The sequence below is a fragment of the Macaca nemestrina genome, chromosome 2 (genome assembly GCF_043159975.1).
Source record: "Macaca nemestrina isolate mMacNem1 chromosome 2, mMacNem.hap1, whole genome shotgun sequence".
Lineage (NCBI taxonomy): Eukaryota > Metazoa > Chordata > Mammalia > Primates > Cercopithecidae > Macaca > Macaca nemestrina.
The window spans coordinates 111,777,873-111,796,190 of record NC_092126.1 but is presented as its reverse complement, the minus strand read 5'-3'; the positions used below and the strand labels follow the sequence as shown (position 1 = coordinate 111,796,190).

General features: G+C 43.2%; 1 long non-coding RNA gene across 3 annotated transcripts in view; it reads right to left on the bottom strand.

Annotated features, from left to right (window-relative positions):
- Window positions 1-14,030: 14,030 nt before the first annotated feature.
- LOC105480396 (uncharacterized) overlaps window positions 14,031-18,318 on the bottom strand; it is a 36,362-nt gene continuing 32,074 nt past the window's right edge. For all 3 annotated transcript variants that reach the window (XR_986449.3, XR_986452.2, XR_986450.2), the window contains exon 4: window positions 14,031-16,256. This is a non-coding gene — a long non-coding RNA (uncharacterized lncRNA). The remainder of the gene's footprint in view (window positions 16,257-18,318) is intronic.

The following is an 18,318-nucleotide window of genomic DNA, read 5'->3' as shown; positions in this document are numbered from 1 at the left end:
TTCTGGAAAAGATAGTGTATAATTGGTGTTAATTATTCTTTAAATGCTTGGTAGAATTCTACAGTGATACTATTTGGACCTGAAGATTTCTTTTTTAGAATTTTAAAGTTATAAATTCAGTATCTTTAATAGTAATAAGGCTACTCAGATTATCTATTTCATATTGAGGAAATGGTAGTAAGTTTGTGATTGTCAATAAGTCTTTCCATTTAATCTGAGTTATCAAATTTGTGTGTGAAGAGTTGATCATAATATTCCTTTATTATTATTTTGATGTCTACAAGGTCTATGGTTGGTATTCTGCTTTATTATTGATATTGAGTTTGTGTCTTGTCTCTTTTTTCTTTGTCAGTCTTGGTAGGGATGGTCAATTTTATTTATCTTATTTAAAAAGCAGCTTTTTATTTCATTTATATTTCATTTTTCTGTTTTTAATTTTTGTCATTTTTGTATTTTCTTAAGACTAGAACTTAGATTATTGACTTGAGACTTACCCTCTTTTCTGAAGTAAAATATTTGCTATTTATTTTCCTCTCAGCATTGATTAGGCTGCATCCCACAAATTTTGATATGTTGGATTTTCTTCTTCTTCTCCTTCCTCTTCTCCTCTTTCTCCTCTTTCTCCTCCTCCTCCTCCTTCTTCTTCTTCTTCCTTCTTCTCCTTCTTCTTCTTCTCCTTCTCCTTCTCCTTCTTCTTCCTTCTTCCTTCTTCCTTCTTCTTTCTTCTTTTTGACATGGAGTCTGGCTCTATAACCCAGGCTGGAGTGTGGTGGCACAATCTCGATTCACTGCAACCTCTGCCTCCTGGGTTCAAGCAATTCTTGTACCTCAGCCTCCCAAGAAGCCAGGATTACAGGTGTGAGCCATGACGCCTGGCTAATTTTTGTATTTTTAGTAGAGACAGGATTTTGCCATGTTGGCCAGGCTGGTCTCAAGCTCCTGGCCTCAAGCAATCTGCCCACCTTGGCCTCCCAAAGTGCTGGGATTATAGGCATGAACCACTGTGCCTGGCCTAAATTTAGTTTTAAAAATTTCTCTTGAGACTTCTTTTTGGCTCATGAGATATTTAAAAGTATGTTGTTTAGTTTTTATGTAGTTCTTAGTTTTTATGTAGTTTATGTAGTTTGTAGATTTTATTGGTATCTTTTTGTTATTGATTTCTAGTTTGACTTCATTGTGGTCAGAGTACATACTCTTGATAATTTCAATGCTTTTTTTTTTTTCCAAGATAGGGTCTCAGTCTGTTACCCAGGCTGGAGTACAGTGGTGTAATCGCAACTCACTGCTGCCTTGACCATGGGGCTCAGGTGATCCTCCCACCTCAGCCTCCTGAGTAGCTGGGACTATAGGTGCGTGCCACAATGCCCAGCCATTTTTCATATTTTATTTATTTATTTTTTTGTAGAGATGGGGTTTTGCTATGTTGCCCAGGCTAGTTTCAAACTCCTGAGCTCAAGGGATTCACCCACCTTAGCCTCCTAAAGTGCTGGGATTACAGGGATGAGCCACCATGCCCAGTCTATAATTTCAATTCTTTTTAATTTGTTGAAGTTTGTTATGCGGCCCAGGATATGGTCCATCTTGGTAAATGTTCCATGGGAGCTTGAAAAGAATGTATATTCTACTGTTGTTGGACAGAGTGTTCTATAACTGTTGATTAGATTATGTTGGTTGATAATGTTGTTGAACTCTTCTGTATACTTGTTGATATTCTGTCTAGTTATTCTGTCAATTGTTGAGAAAGCAGTGTTGAAATTTCAACTATAATTGTAGATTTGTCTATTTTTCCTTGCAGCTCTATCCATTTTTGCTTCATGTATTTTCCAGCCCTGATATTTGGTATATATACATTTCGAATTATGTCTTGGTTAATGACCCTTTTACTATTAGGTAATGTTTCTCTTTGTCCCTGGTAATTTTCTTGCTCTGAAATCTAATTTACCTGATGTCAATATAACTACTACTGTTTTCTTTTGATTATTGCTTGCACAGTATATTGTTTTCCATCCTTTTACTTCCAATCTACCTGTACAATTATATTTGAGGTGAGTTTCATGTATACAGTACATAGCTGGGTCATTTTAAAAATACAATGTGCCAGGTCTTTCAATTGATGTATTTGTACCATTTACATTTAGTGGAATTATTGATATTTTAGGTCTTAACACTGTCATTTTATTTATTTTTAAGTTTTCTATGTGTTCTTTTTCATTTCTTTGCCCTCTTTTCCTTGCCTTCCTGTGGGTTGCATGAATATTTTTTAGAATTCTACTTTGATTTTTTTAATAATGTTTGTGAGTGTATTTCTTTACATAGATTTTTAAAATGATAGTACTATGTATTACATTATATGTATATAACTTATCACAATCTACTGAGGCCCACATTTTATAAGTTTGAGTGATGTTTAGAGACCATATATCCCTTTAAGTCTATTTATTCTCTTCTGTTTATAATATAATTGTCTTAAATATTTCCTGTGTATCTATCTAGAACAATATCAATGTTATAATTTTTGCTTCATCTGTTCAAAGAGAAGAAAAATATATTTACCCATAATTTTACTCTTTCTGTTATTATTTCTTCCTTCCTGATGTTCCAAGATTCCACATGAAGTAGGATCATGCTGTATTTTTCTTTGTGCCTGGCTTATTTCCTTTACATACTGTTCTCTAGGTGCATCCATGTTGTTGCAAATGACAGGATTTCCTTCTTTTTAAAGGCTGAACAGCATTCCCTTTTCTTTATCCATTCAGCTGCTGATGGACCCTGTGGTTGTTTCCATATCTTGGCTATTGTGAATAATACTGCCGTGAATATAGGAGAGCAGATACCCCTTGGACATAACTGATTTCAGTTCCTTTGGATATATACTCAGAAATGAGACTGCTGAATCTATGGTAGTCTTGTTTTCAATTTATTGAGGAACTTCTATACTGTTTTCCGTAATGGCTGTACCAATTTACATTCCCACCAGCAGTGTACAAGAGTTCATTTTTCTCCATATCCTCATTAATACTTTCTATTTTTTGTCTTTTTGATAATCAAATAGCCATCCTCACAGGTGTACGGTTATATCTCACTGTGGGTTTAATTTGCATTTCCTTAATGGTTATTGATTTTGAGCATTTTTTCCATATACCTCATGGCCATTTGTATGTCTTCTTTGGAAAAATATCTATTCAGGTCTTTTGTTGATATTTAAATCAGGTTATTTTTTTCTCACTAGCGAGCTGTTTGAGTAGTACCTTATATATTTTTTATATTAACCATTTAGATGTGTCATTTGCAAATATTTTCTCCTATTCCATAGGTTGTCTCTTCACTCTATTGATTGATTTCTTTGCTCTGCAGAAACTTTTAGTTTGATGCAATCCCATTTGTCTATTTTTGCTTTTGTTGCGTGTGCTTTTGGGGTCATATCAAAAAAAAAATCATTGCTCAGGCCGGGCGCGGTGGCTCACGCTTGTAATCTCAGCACTTTGGGAGGCCAAGGCGGGCGGATCGTGAGGTCATGAGATCAAGACCATCCTGGCTAACACAGTGAAACCCCGTCTCTACTGCAAATACAAAAAATTAGCCGGGCGTGGCGGTGGGCGCCTGTAGTCCCAGCTACTCGGGAGGCTGAGGCAGGAGAATGGCGTGAACCCAGGAGGCAGAGCTTGCAGTGAGCCGAGATCGCGCCACTGCACTCCAGCCTGTGAGACAGAGCGAGACTCCGCCTCAAAAAAAAAAAAAAAAATAAAATAAAAAAAAAATCATTGCCCAGACTAATGTCATGGAGGTTCCTCCAATTCTCTTCTCTTATAGTTTTCCAGTTTGAAGTCTTAAATTTAAATCTTTAATCCATTTTGAGTTGATTTTTGTATATTGTATGAGATGATGGTATGATTTTGTTCTTCTGTCTGTACATATCCAGTTTTCCAACACTCCACTCAACCTCATATGACACACACACGCCAGGGTTGGGGATGCAGTTAGTTGTTACTGCTCCCCACTGACAATGTGGAGCAGAGGACATGTTTGTTACTGTTTGGCAGTGATCAAAATTCTGCTTTCCATTAGGTGTCTTCTGATAGCACCCCAATAGGGATGAGGAGAGGTGTGTCACTACCACCAGGTAGGGGTGAAAATCCAGAACCCCCATGTGGTTTCCAGTAATACCATGGGGAAGATCTCATTACTGCTGGGCAGGGATAAAAAGTTCTGGTTCTTCACTCAACCTTCTGTGACATCCTTTTTGGAAGAGCACCTTGTTTCACCTTGGTGAAGGTGGAAGTCTAGGTTCCCCATTAAATTTTTGCTGGCATGGAGAGGGGTGAGGCCACAGCTTTTTTTCCATAGTGTTTGGCTGCAGTAGAGCTGTTATTGTGTAAATGTTTACTGTCTTGGTAGAGATGGTAGCAGTGGTCCATCTAGAGTAGCTACTGCCAAGACACTGGCTGAAGCAGGGAGGTGGACTGGGGCCTCTAATTCCACATAGGAGGCAGGAGCTCTGCCCTCCCGCCCCCCACCCCGCCATGCTCTACAGGGCTTCCAGCTCCATGGAGCAGGCAGTAGCCCTGTCCTTCCAGGCACAGCTGCAGCAGCCCAAACCGCACTGCAGACCTAGGCCTCCCACTCCACAGAGCAGGCAGGAGCCCCCTCCTCCCGAGTGGGGCTGCAGCTATCTAAGTCATGGCTGCTGCTGCCCAACTCATGGCTGTTGATCAAGCCTCCCTGTGTCTTGCAGATCTGGAAGCAGGCAGGAGGCCTGCTCTCCTGGGTGCAGCTGTAGCTGTTCAAACCCTGGCTGTAGACTCAGGCATTCTTACACTCTTAGGGGCCCAGGAAGGCCCCCCTACCCTCACAGGCTCACAAGTGCCTGCTCCTACTGCCTGGTCTCTTCCCGCTCCCAGCACCAGCTCTGATCTTGGAGCAAAGTCAAGGCCAAGCCCGGGTGCCATGAATAGTAGCAAGAGGCAGACAGGTTCCTGGGTGGAAGGGGGCAGGTTCCCAGGTAGGGCCTGAAGGGTGGGGGCTGAGCTGCCAGTCCCACCGACCAGAGTGGGAAACTGTGGTGCCTTGTCTGGGCCTGCCCATGGCCACCCATGGACCAACTGGCATGCACTTCTTCCCCTCTGAGGCCCATACAAGCCCTGGGGAGATGACAGGATGACCAGCTGCAGAGAGGAGCTACCCTCTTTGCTGAGAATTTCAGAGACCTGCAGAGGCATCAGGACTACCAGCTACAGAGAGGAGCGACCCACTTCAGTGCCTCCTCTCAGCTAGGAGCTGGGCGGGCATCAGGATGACTAGCTGCAGATTGGAGCTACCCTCTCCAGGACCTCCTCTCTGCTGAAAGCTACAGATGACAGGACGACTTGCCAGCAGAGAGGAGCCACCCATACCAGGGCCTCCTCTCTGCAGAGAGCTGAACACTCGATGGGACAACCTGTCTGCAGAGAGGAGGTACCCACTGTGGGTCTCCTCTGAGCTGTTCTAACACTCAATAAAACTCCTCTTTGTCTTGCTCACCCTCCACTTTCTGCATACCTCATTCTTCCTGGATGCAGGACAAGAACCCAGGCAAAGGCATCACCAGATACAGAAGTTTCCAGCCAGAAAAGCAACACCCCAAAGATCCTGTAACACCGGGCTGCCCCTTTCTTAGTTACTTGGCTGAAGGAGGCTTTTCCAGGAGCTTTTTTTCTGCATGCCTCTTGGTGTTTTGGGGTTGCCAGCTTCTCCAGCACACAATCCAGAAGATATGAGGCAAAAAGAAAATCCAGAGAACTCACAGCTGTGTTGTTCCTCAGGTCCTGAGGTCACTAGCTGGCCTGACTTCTTCTTCCCACCTTTCAGAGTTGTCTTATATTTGTTTTATAAACAATGTTCAGAGTTAGTGCAGGAGTATAGGGCTGAGTGTCTCTTCTCTGTCTGGTCCCTACGGTTAATTTTAATTGTTGATGTTTAGAGAGGTGAACATTAAATTCTATGAGTGCTGTATACATTGAGATTTACACATTCACTTTCTATGCTCCTGAGAAACAAAAGCAGAAGCAAGTCCCCTGTTCTCTCAAACCTTCAATTTCCTCAGTCTCTCCTGTGCCTCCAAACTGCATCCCTCTGGTCACAAATTCAGCTCTGTAATTTATCATCTATTCAGCAAATACTTAGTGTGTACCTACTCTTTGTATTTCCTTATATAAGCCCTGGGGCTCACCAGAGAAAGAATTCAGGCTTTACTTTTCCTGTTCTGTCTGACTAGCTCAGAAGATTCCAAGGAAGCAAAAGAGCACAGGTAATGCTAGGTTGGCAAGCTCGAGGGAGGCGAGGCAGTTTCTCTGCCAATCCCTGTTGAGTTCCCAGCCTCTTGCAGTTTCCTCTGACCAGTCCACAGACCTGGCCCAGTGACTGGCACATAGTAGGTATTTAGTTAATATTTGTTGAATGTGTAACTGATTGAGTAGATGAATGAATATCTATATGAGAGAGAAAAGTTTGGAAAGATGAAGAAGAAATAAAAGGACAAACAGAGACTATGAAAGATAAAAATAATGGCAGAGACAGAAACTTGGAAGCAAGACAAAGCGATCCAGGAGCCTGACCCAGGCTCCTCTGCTCACTGTTCTCAGTTGTAGGGATCTAGGCAGAGTGGGAAGAAAATTCTGTTCCACCAAAGTGCAGTTGGTTGGTTTTGAAGCCACCAGATAATCCTGAGCATCTCTGCCCCAAGATGCTTGGAGGAGACCTATCCATCCTGAGTGTCAGGAAGAAGGACCACACAAGTACTTGCCTGGGCCTGGCTGAGGGTCCCACCCCTGTTCATTGTACCACACGGTGGCACTTATGAACTACCACTCTTAGTATTCAGGGAAGGCTGAAGAAGGGGACGATGACAGTACAATGGAAATTTGTATGAGTGGGCAGCCACCTACAACTCATGCCAGCCTGTAGGGCTGTCTGTGGGTATCAGGAAGGCTTGGAGACCCAGGGCTAACAAGGAGCCCTGCCTCTACCCAGTCATGTCCTGGGGAGGCCACACAACCTGAGAGTCTCCTCCTTATCCATGTGAGGCATCTGGGGCTGTTTCATGCCAGAAGGGGTCTTAGCACGTCCACAGCCAGCACACTCAGGCCATGAGTGTCACTACTTCCCTCCTCCCGTCTCTCCACACCCCATCCCAGGGACCATGACTTGGTCCTTGTACTCTGCCATAATGAGCCCTGAGCACCCCATGGTCTTCCTCCACCCTGCTCTCTGCCTGGGCATGGGATGAAAGTGTTCTCCCATAATGAATTTCAATTTACAGGATGGGCATGGATCTGCCAAGGCCACACAGGAGCCAGAGGAGACAATGTAAAGGGCAGGCCCAATGGGCAGAAATGAGAGCATCTGGAAATGTGGAATGGGAGAGAAGTCTGGCCAGGAGGTCTTGAAAGCTGCACTGCCAAGTGGAGTCATGAGGGTCCTGAGCAGTAAATAAAATCATGTGGCCAGAGGGTTTGGGAGGGCCCTCAAATGATCCTGTGGGACATAGAGTTGCTGTGGACCAAGGCAAGAGCATTGGGAATAGAGCGTGAGGTTGGGACCAAGAGTCTCAGCAGAGAGGGAAAGGGATTTATAGGTTCCAGTGCTTTCATGCAGGACATGGGGGCCACAGAGAGGTCCATGGAAAGAGGTGTCTAGGCTGGGCAGATAGAAGGCAAGGTGATGAGACATTCTTGAAGACCAGGAACCCAGCAGAAAACATGAGTCTGTGGGGAGAGGAGGACATCGCTTTGCATGCATTGAATTTAGAAGCTGCCTGAAGGGCTGTGAAAATGGAACTTCATGTGCTCATTGAATAACCATGTGTTTGGCGCCCTCAGGTGCACTCAGAAGGTACATGGCTAGAACAGGTCTTCACAGATTCAGAGCCATTGTCTTGGGTGAGGTGACAGGCACATGGGAAGGAGATAGTTCGTATGGCATCTGCCATGCACACTGGGGCACTCGATACAAACCCAGGTGGTAAGGGAAGCACCAGAGCCATGGCAGTCTGACAGCAGAACTGCAGGCCAGGCACAGTGGCTCATGCCTGTAATTCCAGCACTTTGGGAGGCTGAGGCGGGTGGATCATGAGGTCAGGAGTTCGAGACCAGCCTGGCCAATATGGTGAAATCCCATCTCTACTAAAAATACACAAAGTAGCTGGGTGTGGTGGCACACGCCTGTAGTCCCAGCTACTTGGGAGGCTGAGGCAGGAGAATCGTTTGGACCCAGGAGGTAGAGGTTGCAGGGAGCTGAGGTTGTGCTACTGTACTCCAGCCTGAGCAACAGAGCGAGACTCTGTCTCAAAAAAAAAAAAAAAAAAAAAAACCAAAAAAAACAGTAGGCCGGGCGCAGTAGCTCAAGACTGTAATCCCAGCACTTTGGGAGGCCGAGACAGGCGGATCACGAGGTCAGGAGATTGAGACCATCCTGGCTAACACGGTGAAACCCCGTCTCTACTAAAAAAAATACAAAAAAGTAGCCGGGCGAGGTGGCGGGCACCTGTAGTCCCAGCTACTCGGGAGGCTGAGGCAGGAGAATGGCGTGAACCCGGGAGGCGGAGCTTGGAGTGAGCTGAGATCCGGCCACTGCACTCCAGCCTGGGTGACAGAGCGAAACTCCGTCTCAAAAAAAAAAAAAGTGGAGCTGTGGGCCCATGGCGGGGCCAGAGCTTTCCCTGGACCTACACAAAGAAAGAGAACTCATCGCTCATGGCTTGTTCCTTTCTTTACCCACCAGATGTCCAGGAACTTTACCATACTTTGGACACTTCCTACCTTACTGCCATTGTTCCAAGTACTAAATCCTCAAAGTTACCAATGAAGACATTTCTATTCTGTTTCCCTCCTAAAAGAAGAAAACTCTAAGGCCCAGAGAACTGCGACACACTGAATATTCAACTTCCAGTCTTGCTGGCACATGTTGAACAGGCCCTGTAGTTCCTTTGTGGTATAATTCCTCTCCTCCCTGAATATGGCCAGTATTTCTCTGGTGGAGAATATTGTGAATTAACCTAGTTAACCCTACAGTTGTGTAATGACACCATAATTGAGGTATAGAACACTTCCATTTCCCACCTCTCCTCCCAAATTCCCCTGTACTCCTCTGTGGTGGCTTTTGATAAATTGAAGTTATTTTACAAAATCCAATATATCAATTTTGTTCTTTAATGGACTGTGTTTCCTTTTTCAGATACATTTGCCCACCACAAAGTCACTTATTACTTGAATCTTTATTCTTTTCACATTTCATATGTAAACCTGTGATTACTGTGAATGACTTTTTCCGTAGGGATAGCCAATGGACATGGCACTATGTGTTGAAAAGATCATTCTTCTTTTTTTTTTCTTTTCTCATCCTCTGACTCTCAAGACTGTTCTTTATTATATTTCTCTGACCTCTTTGCTTAAAATCAAGTGATTGTATATATGTTGATCTGTTTCTGGATTCTCCATTATGCTCCACTGATCTATGTAAGTGATTAATTTATTCACTTCTTTATCAAGACTGGGGTAAAATTATGTTAATCAGACAAGGCACTGAGATGACAGGAGACCAATTTGCAGCATTTTAAGATGGCATTTTTTTTTTTTTTTTTTGAGACAGGGTCTCGCTATGTCACCCAGACTGGATTGCCGTAGTGCAATCTCGGCTCACTGCAACCTCTGCCTCCTGGGTTCAAGCGATTCTCCTGCCTCAGCCTCCTGAGTAGCTGGGATTACAGGTGCCTGCCACCATGCCCAGCTAATTTTTGTAATTTTAGTAGAGATGAGGTTTCACCATATTGGTCGGGCTGGTCTTGAACTCCTGACGTCAAGGGATCCACCTGCCTTGGCCTCCCAAAGTGCTGAGAGCTGAGATTACAGGCGTGAACCACCATGCCCAGCCAAGATTGCGCTACATTTAAGATCTACTTCTGGATCGCCTTGATGTTACCTCAGGTGTGCACCTTGAGGTCACCCAGCCCAAAGCGTCGTGTATTTACTAAGGGGGCCCTTGACTTGGTTGGGCCTTGAAATTCAGTGTTTTCCTTTTTAGCCAGGAGAGACTGGGACATATGTTAGGGGCTTTCTGCCTACCTTCTTATTCCCCTACTCAATGCAGTCCAAGAATCTGACAAATGCCTGAAATGGAAGGAAAAACCAAACCAGGTGTTAGGGTCTCATCCTTCTACCTCCTTTCCCTGGGATATTGGCCACCCACATCCTGACTGCTTGCCGTCGTGCATTCTAATTTTGCCACTTTGTTTTGTTCACCTCTTGGTCTCTTAGCAGCAACTCCGCCTAGACCTCCTTGTGCCTGGGTTTTCAGGCTCCTTCGTGCTATTAACAGCCAAACGCCCATAGGCAAAAATCAGATAACGAATTCTGGCTCACCACACCAGTTCACTTCCTTTTGCCATCTGCCCACTCAAATCCATGTTGCCTAGGCAGCTCTCTGAAGGTTTCATACAGATTAATTTTTAAAAATCTTATTTCCTTCTTAATCTGTTTTTCATGGGAGCACGAGTTTTCCACAAACCACTCCAACAGCCAGAAAAGGAAGTCTGGATCCCTGGTTTCAATGAGGTCTATGTACTGATGACTCCCATTATCTGTATACCCTTCCCTCTCTCACACTACATGTGAGTTAAAAACTGTACAACTAGTTGTCTTCTTAGCATCTGTACTTTTGTGTTTAAAAGGCAGCTGAGAGTTTGCATGTTTGAAACAGAATTATCTCCGCTTCAATAAACATACATTCTCCCTGTGTTCCCACTCACAGTAAAGGCCGCTAACATTTATTCCCTTGTTCAGGCCAGAAATCTCAGTGTTTTTTTGGATTTCTCTTTGCTAATGAAGCTAACTGCCCTCATCGTCTCTGTAGTCCTTCATCACCCCCTTCACGGCTCAGCTCAAACACCATCGCCACATAAAGTTCTTCCTAAAATAACACTTCTCATCCAGCTTGGTCCTTCATGCTACTTTATTTGTCATTACCCTCAACAGCCCCTGTAATTAGATTGTAAATAAATTATTAAGTAAATTTATTTATTTATTTGCTTATTGTCTGTTTCCTTCTGCGGAATATAATTTCTTTGATGAAAGGAATCTGCCTCTCTGATTCACTTCTGAATAAACATAGTCCAGGCTTGTTCTGGTGCATGTGATTTAATTATAACCTGATGAATGATGGGATGGATGAATAAATTCTAAGCTGATGAGAATTACGAGTACTCTAAACATGGTCACTAGCAACCATGGTTAACACAGAAGAACTCTTGCTTGATGCAAGGGCAAACACAAATTTAAAATGAGGCTTACTTCTGGTTGAAAAAAAGGGAAGAAATTTCCCTCCCTTCCCTTTTCTTGGAGTATTTACTTTAGAAAATTTGTCACTGTAAGTTCTTTTTCTGTCTCAAAATGCATGTAGGCTGAGTACGGTGGCTCACACCTATAATCCCAGCACTTTGGGAGACTGAGGCAGGCGGATCGCTTGAGCCCAGGAGTTTGAGACCAGCCTGGGCAACAGGGAGACTCTGTCTCTACAAAAAATGCAAAAATTAGCTGGGTGTGGTGGTGCACACCTGTAGTCCCAGCTACTCAGGTGGCTGAGGCAGAAGGATCCATTGAGCTTGGGAGGTCAAGGATGCAGTAAGTCATGCTCGTGCCACTGCACTCCAGCCTAGGTGACACAGTGAGACCCTGCCTCAAAAAAAAAAAAAAAAAACAAAAAACAGAAACAAAACAAAACAAAACAACAACAACAACAGCTTTTAAGAAGCTAAATAAGCTTCTTGCCAACTTTATGACCCAGGGATGTCTTTCTCAAAGACCTAGGAGCCATAGGGGCACTGTCTCCCTTGATGTTTACATTTCATTGAAACATAAGAGCGCCCCTATCTCCCAGTTTCCATCGGGGTAGGAGTCTAACTCCACTGGGTGCCTTGCTCTCAGTTGCAAAACTACTTCCTGTCATAAAGATCAAAGTTTATTTTACTTTTGTATGAAACCATTACTAACACAGATGGATACCCCAATTACCAGGTGAATTTAGGCTGAACTATGTGCAATAAATGGTGCTATCAAGTTATCTTACTTGAAGACTAATTAAGGACTAATTTACTGTTTATTTTTGAGAACATGTATGTAACAGATCGTATCTGCTTGGCTATATGAAAGGGTGAGGTTTCTTTCTGTCTCTGCATTCTCTTAGTGGATCGCCTGTGATGCACATTACATTCTAGTTGAGTGCTTATTAAAACTATTTTATTTCTCAGCCGGGTGTTGGGGCTCACGGTGGTAATTCCAGCACTTTGGGAGGCTGAGGTAGGAGGCTTGCTTGAGGCCAAGAGTTTGAAACCAGCCTGGCCAACGTGGCAAAACCCTCTCTGTACTAAAGAACACAAAACAGCCGGGTCTGGTGGTGCGTGCCTGTAATCCCAGCTACTTGGGAGTCTGAGGCACGAGAATTGCCTGAATCCAGGAGGTGAATGTTGCAGTGAGCCAAGATCGTGCCATTGTACTCCAACCTGGGTGACAGAGTGAGACCCTGTCTCACAAAATTAAATTAAAAATAAAAATGGGCCGGGCGCGGTGGCTCAAGCCTGTAATCCCAGCACTTTGGGAGGCCGAGGCGGGCGGATCACAAGGTCAGGAGATGGAGACCACAGTGAAACCCCGTCTCTACTAAAAATACAAAAAATTAGCCGGGCGCGGTGGCGGGTGCCTGTAGTCCCAGCTACTCAGGAGGCTGAGGCAGGAGAATGGCGGGAACCCGGGAGGCGGAGCTTGCAGTGAGCCGAGATCGCGCCACTGCACTCCAGCCTGGGCAACAGCGTGAGACTCCGTCTCAAAAAAAAAAATAAATAAAAAAAAAAAAAAATAAAAAAATAAATAAATAAATAAATAAAAATGAAACTATTTTATTTCTTTTACCTTTGTGAAGAGGTTTTCTGAGTTGGGAGAATATTTTGTTTTTAATTATATATTTCCACAACACTGGCAAAGATAGAAAAAAAAATATTTGTCTTGAGATTACATAAATTTCAGACGTATTCTAAACATGCTCATTTGTCCCCAAAGCAATATTCCAAAGGGCTAGATAAACATGAGTCATATCCAACATAAATGAAGATGAAGTCACAATCAAAGATCTAGCTACATGAGCTGGAAGAGGGTTAGTTGTGTTTTATATTTTCCCACCCTTTTATGAGGAAAAATATAGTAGAATTACAGAATTAGTTTTCTCAATAGAAAGAAACACAATATAAAAAAATACATAATATGTATTGCTGGACAATCCCAAACTGCCACCTGCCTTTTTCTGAACAGAGTTAGGTTTTTCAGGTACATGTTTGATAGACCCATGGAGTTACAGATGAGGCCCCCAAGGGGCTTTCTCAAGTGACAATTGACACTGAATATCTTGATAAAGAGAATAGATTTTTCTTGTTCTGGGGGAAGATATGCAAATTAGGAGAGGGCTTAATTATAGACGATTGATACAAATTTGAATGCTCATGGGTAGTTGTTTCTAGGGAGAGAAAGAGAAAAATCTAGACTTGGAGTAGTTGCAAAAATGGGTACAATTTCCCATGCCTCCTGGTGTGTGTGGTCCTTTACAATGAGACTTTGTAGCTCCTCCCAAGATGAGTCCTACTTCTCTACCTCTTGAATCAGGTCTGGCTTTGTGACTTCCTTTGCCCAATACAGAGCCCCCAAAATGTCACTGTGTCATCTCAGAGCCTATGCTTCAAGAGGACAGGCATGATTCCCCCTCTCTGTCTGGGAACCATGCCCATGCCAAGCAATCCTCGGCTAGCCTGTTGGATGGCAGAGATGCACAGCCTCATTACTCCTGTCATAGAGTGGACCATCATCATCCTCCAGCCACGTAAGTGATGCCACTCAAGACAAGCAGCACCTGAGTGACCTGCTGCTTGGCTGCAGATGTGTGCATGAGCCCAGCTGAGATGCAGCTAAGTCAGAAACGGATTAGAAGAACAGCCTGACTGAGCCAGGCCCACAAAAGAATGAGCTAAAAAAATGGTTTATTTAAAGCAGCAAAGTTTTAGGGGTGGTTTGTATGTAGCAATATAACTAATAAAACAATGCATAGTCAAATACTTTTGACATCAGGATGCCTCTTGAATAAACTTCATATTCAAATTTATTTTCTAGCTGTCTTCATGATTTTGAAAGAGCTGTATTTCTTTTTTTTTCTTTTTTTTTGCTGGAAGAGCTGTATTTCAAAAACCCATTCTGTTTACATGGAAAATTTAAACATTGCCGAAGATTTGCAGATACGTAATTTAAGAAAAGAGAAAATGTATTCTGCTGACTAGATCATGACGATAAATATAAACCTGCAAAATAACAGAAAAAAATCACATCACAGCTCAGGCACAATCATTCCAGTCTAATATGAAGAAATCTGATGTTTCCCTTGCTCTCTTCTACACATGGGGATCACAAGGACCTTACTGAATCTCTGCCAAAGTCATATCCCAAGAGCCATTATTTAGGTTGAAGGTTGATATTTTTCATATCAATGAAGGTTATTCCAGTTTCTGGAACAGTAAGCACCACAATTTTTCAGTGAAATAAATTGCCTGAATCCAGAGATAACACGTGAAGTTTATCTGCCACTGGCACAGGAGTCTGATGTGGCTCCACCATCCTGTGTGGCCTCAGAGCCCACTATATGCAGGTGGGATGAAAAACAGTGGAGACACAACCATGCCTTAACCACCCCGGCCTAGCAGTCACCCACAGGACTTGGTGTCTGGCAAGTGTGGCAGCCCATGGGTAGTGAGTCCTCAAAAGACCCCATCCAGATGCAAAGAGGATTGACACCTCTACGTGAAGGACAAACACATGTTTTTTGCCACATTCCACCAAATAGCATGTATTCATCTAAGTTTAATTTCACTATTTTTCTCGTGGAAAATTCTTCCCATTCATTGTAAATTGGTATTTAAATTTTTCTTTGTAAGTACCCTGATTATATAAAAATATCAGCCTTTGAAAAAGTGTATTTCAGGCCGGGTGCGGTGTCTCACGCCTGTAATCCCAGCATTTTGGGAGGCCGAGGTGGGCGGATCACTTGAGGTCAGGAGTTCGAGACCAGCCTGACCACCATGGTGAAGCCCCGTCTCAACTAAAAATACAAAAATTAGCCGGGCATGGTGGCGGGCACCTGTAATCCCAGCTACTCGGGAGGCTGAGGCAGGAGAATCGCTTGAACCCAGGAGGCAGAGGTTGCAGTGAGCCACAATGGTGCCACTGTACTCCAGCCTGGGTGACAGAGTGAGATTCCGTCTCAAAAAAAAAAAAAAAAGTCTTTCTTCTTCATGACTATTTTCTGTCATTTAGGAAAATCCATAATTTCTCCCCACAATTAGGTGTCTCAGTGGCTCTCAATTTGGTTAGCCACATCCTCCTAGTGAGAGTAAATCAGCAACTCTCAGACCACATGAGTGTAGGATGTCCATGGCTGATATTTATAATCTTGAAATCTTAAAGACCCCTGTTAAATGTCTTCTAATGAGAAAATGTCTTTTCCTGAAATGAATAAGGATTTAGAGAAAATATGATTCTCTGAACTTGCTCTGCACTTTGAACATGTTTATAAGCAATTTGGCAAGTTTCTCAGGTCCTCAATGAAGAGGAATAGAGTGGTTCCACTGATTGTCCTGGGGATGGAAGCTCTGATTCATTCACTAGATTGCACTGAGATGTATGTCAGACACTGCTGGTGCTCCCTTGGCCCACCTGAGTTCATCTGCAGCCGTAGGGCAGGATAGCTTCCTGTGTGCTATCATCTTCATAATATCTCACATCTGGGCATCTCTTCTCTGCCTGAGGCTTTCTCTGGTATCGCGTGAGCTTACTTGTTCGAACACAGGCAGGTACCAAGGCTGTGGGGGTAAAAGTCAAACACTGGGGCATGGGAGCTGATGGACAAATGTTGCAGCTTTACATACTCAACCGGGAGGATTCCAAGTTTGTTTCACAGCATTTCTCAGCGATTCCCCAAGTGGGAGTGAGCAGAAACCTCACCTTGGATGGCTTTTCTACCTTCCTTGTCTCATTTCCCCACTTCCATACTTTTATTTTTCAGGACCATCTTCCAAGTAAAGGCTGGCTTTGCAAACTGGGGGGCCTTGATCCAGAAGGATTTGTGGCAAAAGGCAAATAGGTCTTCTTGTTCCTAGGGATGAGATTGGATGGGCAGCCAGTGATGATACTGCTCAGCTTCTATGACCAGAAATGACAAAGATCAGGCGTACAGAAGATTCATGTCAGCCACCAAGCAGAAAATGATGACCCTTCCCACAATTTTGATATCCAAACGAGTTCTTACACATAGGGCCCATTGTTTGAATGGGGACCTGGGTGTCATTGAGAATGCAAGCAACAGAACCTCTGCAAATACAGAAAACTTGTATCTGCCTAGTCTTTGCAGTGGGACTTCTGGCCATGGACCCAAGTAATAAACACTAGGGAAGGGAATATGCCTAGATTTATTGAGGACTGTTGGATATAGATAATGAGCTCACCCTGATACTAGGATGATAAAAATGTTAAACTGGGGCATGTGGGCACCAGAGGATACATGGCCTAAGTCTATCTTTTTTTTTTTTTTTTTTTGAGACAGGGTCTTGCTCTGTCGCCCAGGCTGGAGTGCAGTGGTGTGATCTCGGCTCACTGCAACCTCCGCCTCCCGGGTTCAAGCCATTCTCCTGCTTCAGCCTCCCAGGTAGCTGGGACTATAGGCATGTGCCACCACACCTGGCTAATTTTTTTGTATCTTTAGTAGAGATGGGTTTCACCATGCTGGCCAGGCTGGCCTTGAGCTCCTGACCTCAAGTGATCCGCCTGCCTCAGCCTCCCAAAGTGCTGGGATTACAGGTATGAGCCACCACGCCCAGCCCCAAGTCCATCTTCTGTTGGATCCAGTGGTTCTGCAAACTTACCCTATTGTCAGCTCCCTGGTCTATAATTATAAAATTACGATGGCAGCTGGCAGAGCACACATACTGGTTTTATGACCCATAAAGTAAAATTCATTACAGTAAGTAGAAGTAAGTGATTATTCCCAAAACTACCTTGACTGATCAAAATATTGTAAAGCAGAGTCATACTTCACTCAGGTAGAATTGCAGCCATGAAGATAAAGGGGATATAGGACCCATCATAGCCCAAGAATGGCTACTGCAAAAACAAGATGGATCAGGGCAGATGAGAGTCAACTACCCTAACCCTGTGGTTGTTTCATAAGCAGCTGCGGTGCATATTGTGTTAACCTTACAGGACTAGATCAACAGGCTCTGGCAGGTGTGGCATGTGCCTATTTATCTGGAGAATGTGTTCTTTGTCATCTTTATCAGCAAAGATGATCAAAAACGATTTTCATTTACCTAGATAAGAAAGCAGTTCATGTTTCTCTCTTTCCACAGATGATGGCAACTTTTCTGTACTATGTCACAATGTATCTGAAGTGATCCTGATCATTTTGACATTTTACTATACTGAGAACATCATGCTAATTGAATCTCATGGATAGGAAGTAGAAGGTTCTCTGGGTGACATGGTATGACATATGTGTATCAGAGGATATGATAAATGCTAAAAATCCTTCCTCTTTTCACTTTTAAAAGATTTAATAGAGTTTCTCACATAACAATGTTTGCCTCCACTTCCTAGACTTCTCCAAAACCACAGTTTAAATGAGGCTGCTATAACATCAATCCCTCAAAAACTTCCTTCATGCTTAATTCAGGAGTTACTCCTATAGTGTTACATTAAAGTCTCTCTTAATAGTTTTGGACAAAATCAGCATTTCCTCTTTGTTGAGATGGCATTGGTGGGAGAAAAAAAATGGTCTTTATGTATTTCTATCTCCTTGGCAGTTCCACTCATTTTAAAATATATATCTAATTTTGTTAGTAAGAATCTTCACTGGGAACTTCCACTCTTTCTTGTGTTTCTATTTCACTATTTCTATCATAAATGTCTGAGTATTTAATATTTGTGAGGAAGTATGTGGAATCACACATTCAGGGAAATTTATCCCTCAAAGGAACCATAAGTCTATCTGGAAAGTAGAATTCAATTCTCTACACTCATTTATTGCATCTGAGGATATCTGCTTCCCATCACTCTGGAAATTGCTGGAAAGTTTCTCTTCTAATTACTTTTGACAGTCTCTTTGGGTATTTTCATTAACCACTAGTAGTTGTTTACAACAATTAATACCTTGGATGAAATGTTTTTAGAGAATTAGCATGATGTCCCTTTAGCCACTGTCATTACTGCT